Source organism: Gigantopelta aegis, chromosome 15 (genome assembly GCF_016097555.1).
Source record: "Gigantopelta aegis isolate Gae_Host chromosome 15, Gae_host_genome, whole genome shotgun sequence".
In the NCBI taxonomy this organism is placed as follows: Eukaryota; Metazoa; Mollusca; class Gastropoda; order Neomphalida; family Peltospiridae; genus Gigantopelta; species Gigantopelta aegis.
The window spans coordinates 26,143,763-26,154,098 of NC_054713.1; the positions used below are offsets into that span (position 1 = coordinate 26,143,763).

Sequence of the window (10,336 nt, forward strand, 5' to 3'; positions counted from 1 at the left end):
TTAGCGGTCCGTGCACATTTCTTTAAAACTTTTGGCTCGACACTATACTGAGCTTTTGGTCACAAGTCACAACCCTTGCAATATACCGTTGTCTACTGGTTTGCCGCGCATCAAGTATCTAAAAAATCAGTCTGTGATTGTGAAGTCTGCAAGTTTTAATTTCTGAACGTCTAAAGATTACGACGTAACCAATTTGCGGTTCGCGTAAATTTAATTTTGCGTAACCGACACGCGAACAGAACGACGGTTCGCATGAAATATTGTGCCCTGCATCCCCTAAACCTAACTAAAAATTAATAAAGGGGGGTGACAGGGCAGATATTATATTCTTTGTTACACCAGTTGCGGTGCACTGGCTGGAACAAGAAATAGCCCAAAAGGGCAACCGAAGGGGATCGATCCTAAAGCGACCGCGCATCAAGCGAGCGCTTTACCTGTTTACCACTGCCACTGGCCCTGGGCCTGGGCAAAACGTCCGGGATTTGGCTAACACTAACCTAAGAAGATAAGGAACAACTCAAATTTCAAGTTTAGTTTTAAATGCCCTAAAATGGTGTTGGAAAACCCCATACTGTATTAGCCTACGTTTAGGCCTAATTTAAAACAAACAAAATAATACAGAATGGAAAGTTACAAACTAAATTACGATATTTTAGTTGCTTACCTCCACTGTGACAAATGTAGTTGGTATACTTTACACGAATTTCATAAAGATATAATTTAAAACTAACTAAATACTACTATGTTTTGTTCTAAAATAATTATGTTTATGGTTAACCGGAAGTCACGTGATTTGCACTGATGAGACCGTAGAGTACTCGATTGAGCCGTCGGAATTCATTGAGAACTAGAATGCTGATCAGCGATCGTGTCAATAAGTACCGGTGTAGCATTTAATTTGCACTTCCTAAGAATATGCACTCCCCAGTTATTATTATACATATAATATGCACTCTCCACTACTATGTTTCAATACTGAATCCACTGAAATACTTAATTATATACAAGAATTGCAATTACGAATTTTTTAATGGCTTAATCTCTTTGACTGACCTAATAACAATATAGCTTGTTTCGAATTCCAGGTCTTTTTCGTTTCGCGCTAGTATAGATTTACCCCCCCCCCCCCCCATGTATTTATTTATTTATATTATTTGTTTATTTATTTGCTTTGCTTTGCTTTGTTTGTTTGTTTGTTTGTTTGTTTGTTTGTTTATCAATTTATTATTATGTGTTTAAACCATTATATCTTCTTTCTTTCTCTCCTATATTTCCCAGTCCTTTCCATTCCATGCGTTATAGTAATTTGTTTAGTTTTTTGCCAATCTTTAATTTATATAGAAACATTACAAACGCATTTATGTATCAAATTGTTATATATGACTATATAACATTATTATACCACAAATTAGATATATGTACTTGTATATAAATTATATCACTTTGATGTAAGGCCATGAATTCAAGGCTCCCCAACCGTGACATGGTCAGAATGGACTGGGGAAAATAAATATTTAAAATATATATATTAATAAAAAAAAAAAAAAAAATACTGAATCCATATTCATTATTAGTCCCTATCGGTCCACCCGGAGGAGACTATAGGTTTTCTGTATGTCCGTCCGTCTGCATATAGTTTTCCGGATGTGTTTCCTTCAATAGTCCAGGAACATTAGGTCAATAATAGTGTTTAACCCGGAAATAAATAATACAGAGCTTTATTTTTCAGGATAGTTGCAGAATATCATTAGAAATAATTAACATATAAAAAGTCCCCAAGTTTCCGAGGTGTGCTAACTTTACTACAGACGTAAATGTCTAATTATTGTTCGTTAACCTGATTACGTTTGTGACCTATTTTCGTCTTCAACCTTTGTGAGCCCGTAATATATACTACCGTATATAGGAACCCTATCGATAGCACATTTTAAACATTTCCGATCGGATATTAAAGGAAGGGACAATTAAGGCATTTGGCCTAGTATGCGATGTATAATGCACATTATTGCTTAATATCAATTAACAAGTATAATCGTATTGTTAATTAATAAAACGGTTAAATGTGACGGCTATTATATATAACGGGCACAGCCATTTTGTAGCCTACCATTCTTGTGAATATGCCCTTTGGCGAGCTGGTGGTTATGTAATACCTAACGTGTCACGTCAGGAATTAGTCTTTGAAGTGAAGAAACAAAACATAGGCTACCTGATTTTAGCGGATGCATCGCAATGTTCTGTAATAATATCCATCAGTAAGCTGACAAGTATATATTATTTTTTAATACAAAATAAACCACCATTGTTAAAGTGTTTAAATAACTGTATTATATTTTGTACATAAATTAACCCACGTACTGAAATAATAATCGGAGTGTTTTCTTGGTTAATTGGTCTATTCTTTGCCTGGCCTGTAGGCCTACCTGTGCTTCCTGATTGGCAGGTGTATATTTAGACGGTCTCCAGACACTGTGTCTAGACACACTAAAAATACGTGCCTCTTTTATTAAGATCACAAGGTATTGTTTGATAGCCGCGCAGACACCCCTCAAATCGTAATACTCATATCAGCCGTCCTGCTTTAGTACTGTAAGTAATTCTGTAAAACCCTTTATTAAGTAGACTTTCCCATCTAAAATCACAAAACTGACCATTTACGTAGTCCCAAAGAAAAGAAAATTATCACTTGGGTATCGTGAGTGGTCGTTTTTGCTCCAACGTACCCTACCAATAGGCATAATAATATGCATTTTTTTCTTTGGATTGTTTAAAGAGAAAAAAAATTCTATAACTCCATTTCGTTCTATTGATGCAAATTGAAATATATTTAGTTAAATAGTTTATTATACTATCAAGTCATTTATGTTGTTTTACAAGTCAGGTTGGTGAAAGCGAAGCGCCTTGTCGTAAATTAGAGCGTTTGTTTACACTGTGCATAGATGAGTTGGACGGAGCTGACGTCCCTTCGCCCCAGGCTATAGCCTCTATTACAAATATACTTATCTGCCCTTGATTTGCATAGCGCTAAGCGGCCCCAATTACCCACTCAATTATTTCCGGCGCGTTCACGTTCCAGTCGCTTGCAACAAAGGTCCTTTGTTACTACTGAATTGTGGAGTAGTTGTCGACTTGTTCTTTTAATTTTTGACGTTAATAAAGTTTTCTATTACTATTATTGTTTGTCAAATTGTGTGCAATCTCCTTCTTTTACAGAAAAGAAAATGTACAATATGTTTTGTGCTCAACAGAAATACTTACGAACACGTCTTGGGGGGGGGGGGGGGGGGGACCAAGAACAAAAATGGTTCAATGATGATTGACTCGTTAAAACGGCACCTTAACAAAGTTTTGATATTTGCAAGTAATATGCATGTGTTTGTGTATAACAGTATATGTCACTGTGTACCAATGGAAGTGTACATTAATTTGACTAAATGACTAGCTGCCATTTTCTGTACCGCTAGCTGCATTATTAACTACGACCTATGCAGTAGTTAATAATGAAACTAACGATACAGAAATTCACTTCCTCGCCAAAGGATAAGGTTTCTACTGTCTGACTCGCAAAGAAATCGAAACAGCGAGTCCAGTGTCATTGTCAGACGGACATAGTGTAACGGACACAATTTCATGTGTAATTTAATAGTTATAATCGACTATCTACCTGCAATTATTAATATTATTCACAACCATTGACCATTCCGTAGTGTGTGTGTGTGTGTGTGTGTGTGTGTGTGTGTGTATATATATATATATATATTGACACACAATGAAAACACAAAACAGATATTTTTCAATATTTTGTTGTGATTAATGAAAAATATATTTATTGGACTTAAAATAACAATTTATGAGAGGAAGATGGCGGATGATTACCATTCTGGAGAGCAAACTAGTCTCGCAGCACGATGTCGAGGTGTCATGATGTTACCGTTGTACGGGCGTCGACGGATGACCGTCATCGGATGGATAGGACTTCCATGACGTCCTATCGTGTTGCTTGCTGTCATCGTCGCAGTTCTGAACCGGTCACGGAGGTGGTGTCGTCGAATCTGCCGATCTTGGCGTGGGGTCGTAACGGGACCTTGACCAGGTCGAGGTCGATCACGGACACTCCCGGTATGTTGATGACGTTCAACAAGTCGTCCAATAGTTGATGGATGGATTCTGAAGGTCCTAGCAACTTGGCTTTGCGAAGTCCCCCATTGAACCATGCCCAATGCTCGCTCCTTTTGTTCTTCTCGGAGTCGTGGCATTCTTAATGTGACGAGGAATATGCCACCGTTACGTGACTTTTATGTGTCCACATACTGGCATTTCATGTGCATTGCATGCAGCATGATTGAGCATGTAGTAAACGCATTTCACACCATTTTGTGTGTTTCTGCTATTGTATGTGTAACGAGAACAAAACCAGGATTAAAACCCAGACAAAAGTACCAATCAATGGCTTCCTCTCATAAATTGTTATTTTAAGTCCAATAAATATTTTTTTCATTAATCACAACAAAATATTGAAAAATATCTGTTTTGCGTTTTCATTGTGTGTCAGTATATATATATATATATATATATATATATATATATATATATATATATATATATATATATATATATATATATATATATATATATTCACTGGCGTAGGAAGCAGGGGGCAAGGGAGGCATGTGCCTCCCACTTTTCAGATATTTTTCTTTATAATAGTGTAAAAGTGTGTAAATATAAAAGTGTGGCCACCTCCCCACACATTTTGGCACCTTTCTGCGCCACTTGTATATCGTCGCGTGAGAGCCAGAAGGACGTAAGTGCATAAAAATTCATTTTTAAAAAGCCGAGATAATGAAGGAAAACTGTTTTTCTTGATCAGTAGTTAAAGGGACATTCCTGGGTTTGCTGCAATTTTTAAGATGTTATCGACTACCAGAGACTTTTTAACGATTGTAATTACATATCAAATATATTTTTCTGCATAAATTATTAGTGGCTGTGTATTAAACGTGTTTTTGATCGTTCTAATAGGTTAAATTTCATTTAGTTCCTTCTTGTTTTTTGCAAATATTAAGACGACCAGAAACACATTAAATATACAGACACTGATATTCTAAACAAGAAAATATATTTAAGTTTAATCGTAGAAATATTTTATTAATCGAAAACATCTTACAATGCAGCAAACTCAGGTATGTCCCTTTAAGATGTTGAATTTGTTTTTAATGACAATGAAAGCTGAACATATATACGATTTCTTTGTATATTTGCGGTATTTATAGCATATTAGGTGTTTTAGTTATTTGCTTAAATAATTGTAGTTACGACAATTATTCATGATTGAAATAAATGCGTCACTTACGACCAACAGTATATCAAGTAAATTTGAATATTTATTCTGAAAGAACCATCACTTCTAAAACATTTCAGTTTTGCAAATCACATATTTATTTTTAAAAAGGAGAAAGCTTGTAAATAGAACATATTTAGAAGCAAACATTCAAAAAGGAATACAAGTAGAAGTACGTATTAATAAAATCACCGCTTAAACGAAATATTACGTGAAAAAAGTTATTTTACTTTTGTTAATAATAATACAATAAATAAAATGAAACTACTATGACTCGTGAAATCCTTGTTTTCTTTGACCTACCCTGTGACTAAGTCTGGTGCAGGGTTTCTGTCAGAGGGTAAAAAGGTATAGTGCCATACCCAAATATTTCTGCAGATTGTTTTTTAAAGTTAACTTTTTGACAAAATTAATTACTCTTATCATTACTGTATGATTTTCTTAATCCTAACACTAAACGTAACCCATATTCTTTCTGAGGGAGGACCCCTCATACCCCTGTTGACTGTGGTTGCATTCAATTCCATGGAGCCATACCCAAACATTTCTTTTTGGCAGAAACACTGTGGTGGTAGTGCTCCATGTTCGTTGTTTGATTATGGTGCATCAGAATCAGACGGCTTGTCAATACAAAATCTCTTTTTCTAGGCAAGTACTCGTTCCTGATGAGTCATCAGATAAGCTGATGTCATGTTGTGTGCAGTGTTCTTTCCGTGTTCTGTGAGCCATGGGAGTCCTTTTGCAGATAGTTCCAGGTTCTGCTGCCTCAGGGTGTACTTCACTAGTTTCAAAAAATTAATATCTGGTTTATTTAGTGCAACAGACAAACCAGAATAGTTAAGCAAACTGAAGCTGGTATCCTTTAATGAAGAAACTATGTTTAGCAGCTTATTGGTTTGGAATACACCGGGTTCAAGTGAAGCTCATTCAAAGGATACAGGGTTTACATTTCCAATGAGGGTGTGTACTGAATATTAAATCCAGAAGTAGTGAACACTATACCATGTCCACCTGTTGAGTATGCAGGATTCTCTCCAGGTTATATTGAGTGAACAGTAACCCCTACAGCTTCTGCTGTGCGTTGTGTGTACTCTCCGGGTTCTGTTGTGTATTTGATGATCTCTCCGGGTTCTGTTGTCTGTTCAGTGATCTCTCCAGGTTCTGTTGTGTGTCCAGTGATCTCTCCAGGTTCTATTGTGTTTACACTGATCTCTCCAGGTTCTGTTGTATGTCCAATGATTTCCCCCAGGTTCTGTTGTGTGTTCAGTGATCTCTCCAGGTTCTGTCGTGTTCAGTGATCTCTTCAGGTTTTACTGTGTTCAGATATCTTTCCAGGTTATGTATGATGTGTATTCAGTGATATCTCCAGACTGTTATGTGCAGTGTTCTCTCCGTGTTTTATTGAATGTTAAGTGATCAATCCTCCGGTTTCTGTCGTGTGTGCTAAATTATTTTCTGGGTCTGTTGTGAGTGCTATATCATGTTCATGTTCTCTTGTGTGTGCTACGTTATGATCCTGGTATGTTGTATGCGTGTTCTGTCATGTTCTTCTTCAGGTTCTGTTGTGTGTAATATGTCATGTTCAGGTTCTGTTGTGAGTGCTATGTCATGTTCAGGTTCTGTCGCAAGTGACTGGATAAGGGTCCTGGTGTGTGCTATCCTGTCTGTGGAGAAGTGCATATAAAAGATACCTTTCTGCATTAGGAAAAATGTAGCGGGTTTCCTCCAATGACTACGAGTCATAATTACCAAATGTTTGACATCCAGCAGCCGATGATTAATTAATCAATGTGCTCTAGTGGTGTCGTTAAACAAAACAAACAAGTAAACTGTCGCAAGTGCTATGTCACGTTCATTTTCTATGGTGATTATTTTCTCATGTTCAGCTTTTTACTATGTTATATGTTCAGGTCTTGTCATTGATGTGCCAAGTTCTGTTGTGTATGCTGTATATCATGTTCAGGTCCTGTTGTGTGAGCTATGTCATGTTCATGTCCTCTTGTGTAAGCTATGTCATGTTCATGTCCTGTTGTGTGTGCTATGTCATGTTCAGCTTATGTTGTGTGTGCTTATATCATGTTCAGCTTCTGTTGTGCGTGCTATGTTGTGCTGATGTTTTGGTGTGTGTATGTGTTGTGTCACGTTCACGTTCAGCATTCTGTTGCACATATTCGTTAACTGTAAAGTTAATCAAAATTCATGGATCTTGCTATCGTTTATGCTGAGGCCACATTCACTTTATTCGCCTTTTAACCTTACGTCTGATTACACTGTCTTCTGTTACTGGACGTTGTCCTGGATAACTTACAATTGCGTTTATATGTGCTGTATTGTTAATCCGTAATGCCTACATGTAGGGCAATCCTATAGATCTTCAAAGGCAGCTGAAAGACGGAACTTGATACAGTTAAATACATCCAAAATCAGTGTAATTATGCTTGCACTTTGGTCGTATATGCCACATACAACATTATTATGAATTAAAATTGTATTTACAAATACAAATTACATATTGGAAACTGCTTCGATTAAAAAAACTTCAAAATAGATATTTATTTTTTCAAGAAAATTCACCAAAACATGTTTATTATTATAATTATGGTGCACATAAAATAGCAAACCATACAAACATTAATGTTACTGCAATTCCTATTTATATATAGAGGCACGATTCTTGTCTGTTGCCAAATGGTTCGTTGCATGCAGTATCAATTTTTTTTCTCCATATTAGACCGGGCTCTTACAACAACAAAAGTCATATTATTTTTAGGATTCAAGCACATAAAAGTATTGACATAATATATGCTCTGTTGTACTTCACATTTGTAATTTCTATCACAAACCGATAACAAATAATGCATATGGGTCGTATTTGGCACATACGACCTATGTCAGACATAATTATATAACGAACTGTATTTAAAAAGGGTGTATCTACCACATACGACCAGTCGTGTTCACATAATGGACAGCAAGCAAATCGGAGGAAAGTCGTATGTGTCAGTTACGTCTATTTTCGTGCAAATTGGTATCTGTGATTCACTTACGACCATTTAAATCCTGTATAAGCGATGCTATTAGGGACACAGCTATGATTTTTTTGTGACAATATGTAATTGGGGATGGCGATTCCAAATATGCAAAAAAGACGTTTTAGGTCGTATCTGCCACGACCTTTTAGCTCTCACGCAACGATATATATATATATATATATATATATATATATATATATATATATATATATATGTATATATATATATATGTATATATATATATGTATATATGTGTGTGTGTGTGTGTGTGTGTGCGTGTGCGTGCGCGCGCGCGTACCTCCCCCCTCCCCCCTTGATGGTCCATTTGAATTCAGAAGTCCTTGTCCGAGTCATAAATCTGATAAATGTATTGAGCATCGCCTTTTGTGCAATCTCCATGCGACCATTTGCGGCACACAATACACTGCACCCACTGTCCAGCGGGGCAGCCATTGGAGAACGGCTCTCCGCAAACTAGGCATGGCCAGTTTTCATCGTCAGAAGAGTCAGCATGAGCATCTGGCAAGGGGTTGACATTTCGGGTGTCTTTAGGTTTCTTCGTTTTGGGAGCTTTCTTTGATTCGGGAGTCTTTTTGTGACTTTTTTGGACGCTTGATGGATGCTAGCAGTCTTTATAGTGTGAAGCCGTCAATATCTCAGCTTTATCAGCTTTCCGTTTGCGAGCACGTTTTTGGATGGATTTTGGTTTGGCGTACAGTGATGCCAAGGTCTGCTTGGGGCTGGATAGTGAACTTTGATTGGAAGTGGAAGGCACTGGAACATTGTTGTTGACGTCTGGTGGAGCGGACTGGTTAGCAGCGACGTCTGATGGAGCGGACTGATTGGTAGCGACGTCTGGTGGAGCGAAGGTCTCATCGACCGTATTTTCTGGAGCAGGTTGCGGTTCAATTAGTGAGTTCCGCGGCTACAAAGTCCTCAACCCGAAAATATGTTATTGTTGAAGGGTCATAAACCGATAGCGCGGAATCCATTTGCTGCTTTTACCACAGTAGTGATTCTGTTGTAAGCATCCGCAAATATGCACGCCACGTCATATTATTGAGAGATTCTCTTGCCAGCGTTCGACAACATCCAGTTGTCGGCGGCACGGTTATAAGCCACTTTTAGGGGCTTAAAGAATGAGACGTCTAAGGGTTGCATCTTATGGGTGCAGTGAGGAGGCAGAATTAGGAGGACTATACCATGCTCTCTGGCAAAGTCGATGGCAGCAAGAGTTTTATGGCTATAATGCCCATCGAGAATTGTGTTTTTCCGCAACAGATGGTTTCACGTGGGCATTGAAATGTTTTAGCCAGTCAATGAAATGCTTAGACTCGGTCCATCCGTTGGGAGTACACCTGCCGATTGTTCCAGGTGGCGCCTCGGTCATCAGGGTGTCTGCCATGCGTTTCCGTGCGAAAATAAACATAGGTGGCACATATGTGCCCGCGGCGTTCATGGCGCAGAGCACAGTGGTAGTTGCCTGAAATCAAACGAAATAACTCGTCAATCATATCCAAAAAATGAGCTTCAGCAGTGATCATCTAATGATTTCAACATTTGAAATGAAATCAATAGGCTCATGATGAACTTGCCTCGTTCCAAAGACATGTATCGCCAATTCAACCCTTTTCCCAGTGACGGGGCAAAAAGCCCACTGTGGGCGTTTTGACTCACAAACAGCATGGGCCTTTTGCCCCAATTGCCATGTTGGCCAAAAATGTCAGCAGCTCGAGAAATTCGAAAGACATATGAATGAATATTAGCACATTTTGAAGGTAAACAGCCATAGAATTTTAGCAAATACTAACAGTGATGGCCCTCTCACTCTACACCAATTGACGCGTCGAAGAAAATGGCTCATGCTTACATGAAATGGCCCGAAAACCAAAAAGTTATCCTCTCACATGCCAATTAGATTTCAATGGCGAACCTGTTAGTTCCAGAATCTTCCGGCAGATGT

General features: G+C 37.8%; 1 protein-coding gene across 3 annotated transcripts in view; it reads right to left on the reverse strand.

Annotated features, from left to right (window-relative positions):
• The window catches only part of LOC121390361 (protein kinase C iota type-like), a 53,498-nt gene extending 52,704 nt beyond the window's left edge, over positions 1-794 (reverse strand). For all 3 annotated transcript variants that reach the window (XM_041522157.1, XM_041522156.1, XM_041522155.1), the window contains exon 1: positions 665-794. The gene's annotated coding sequence lies outside the window, so the exon portion shown is untranslated. The remainder of the gene's footprint in view (positions 1-664) is intronic.
• Positions 795-10,336: the final 9,542 nt, after the last annotated feature.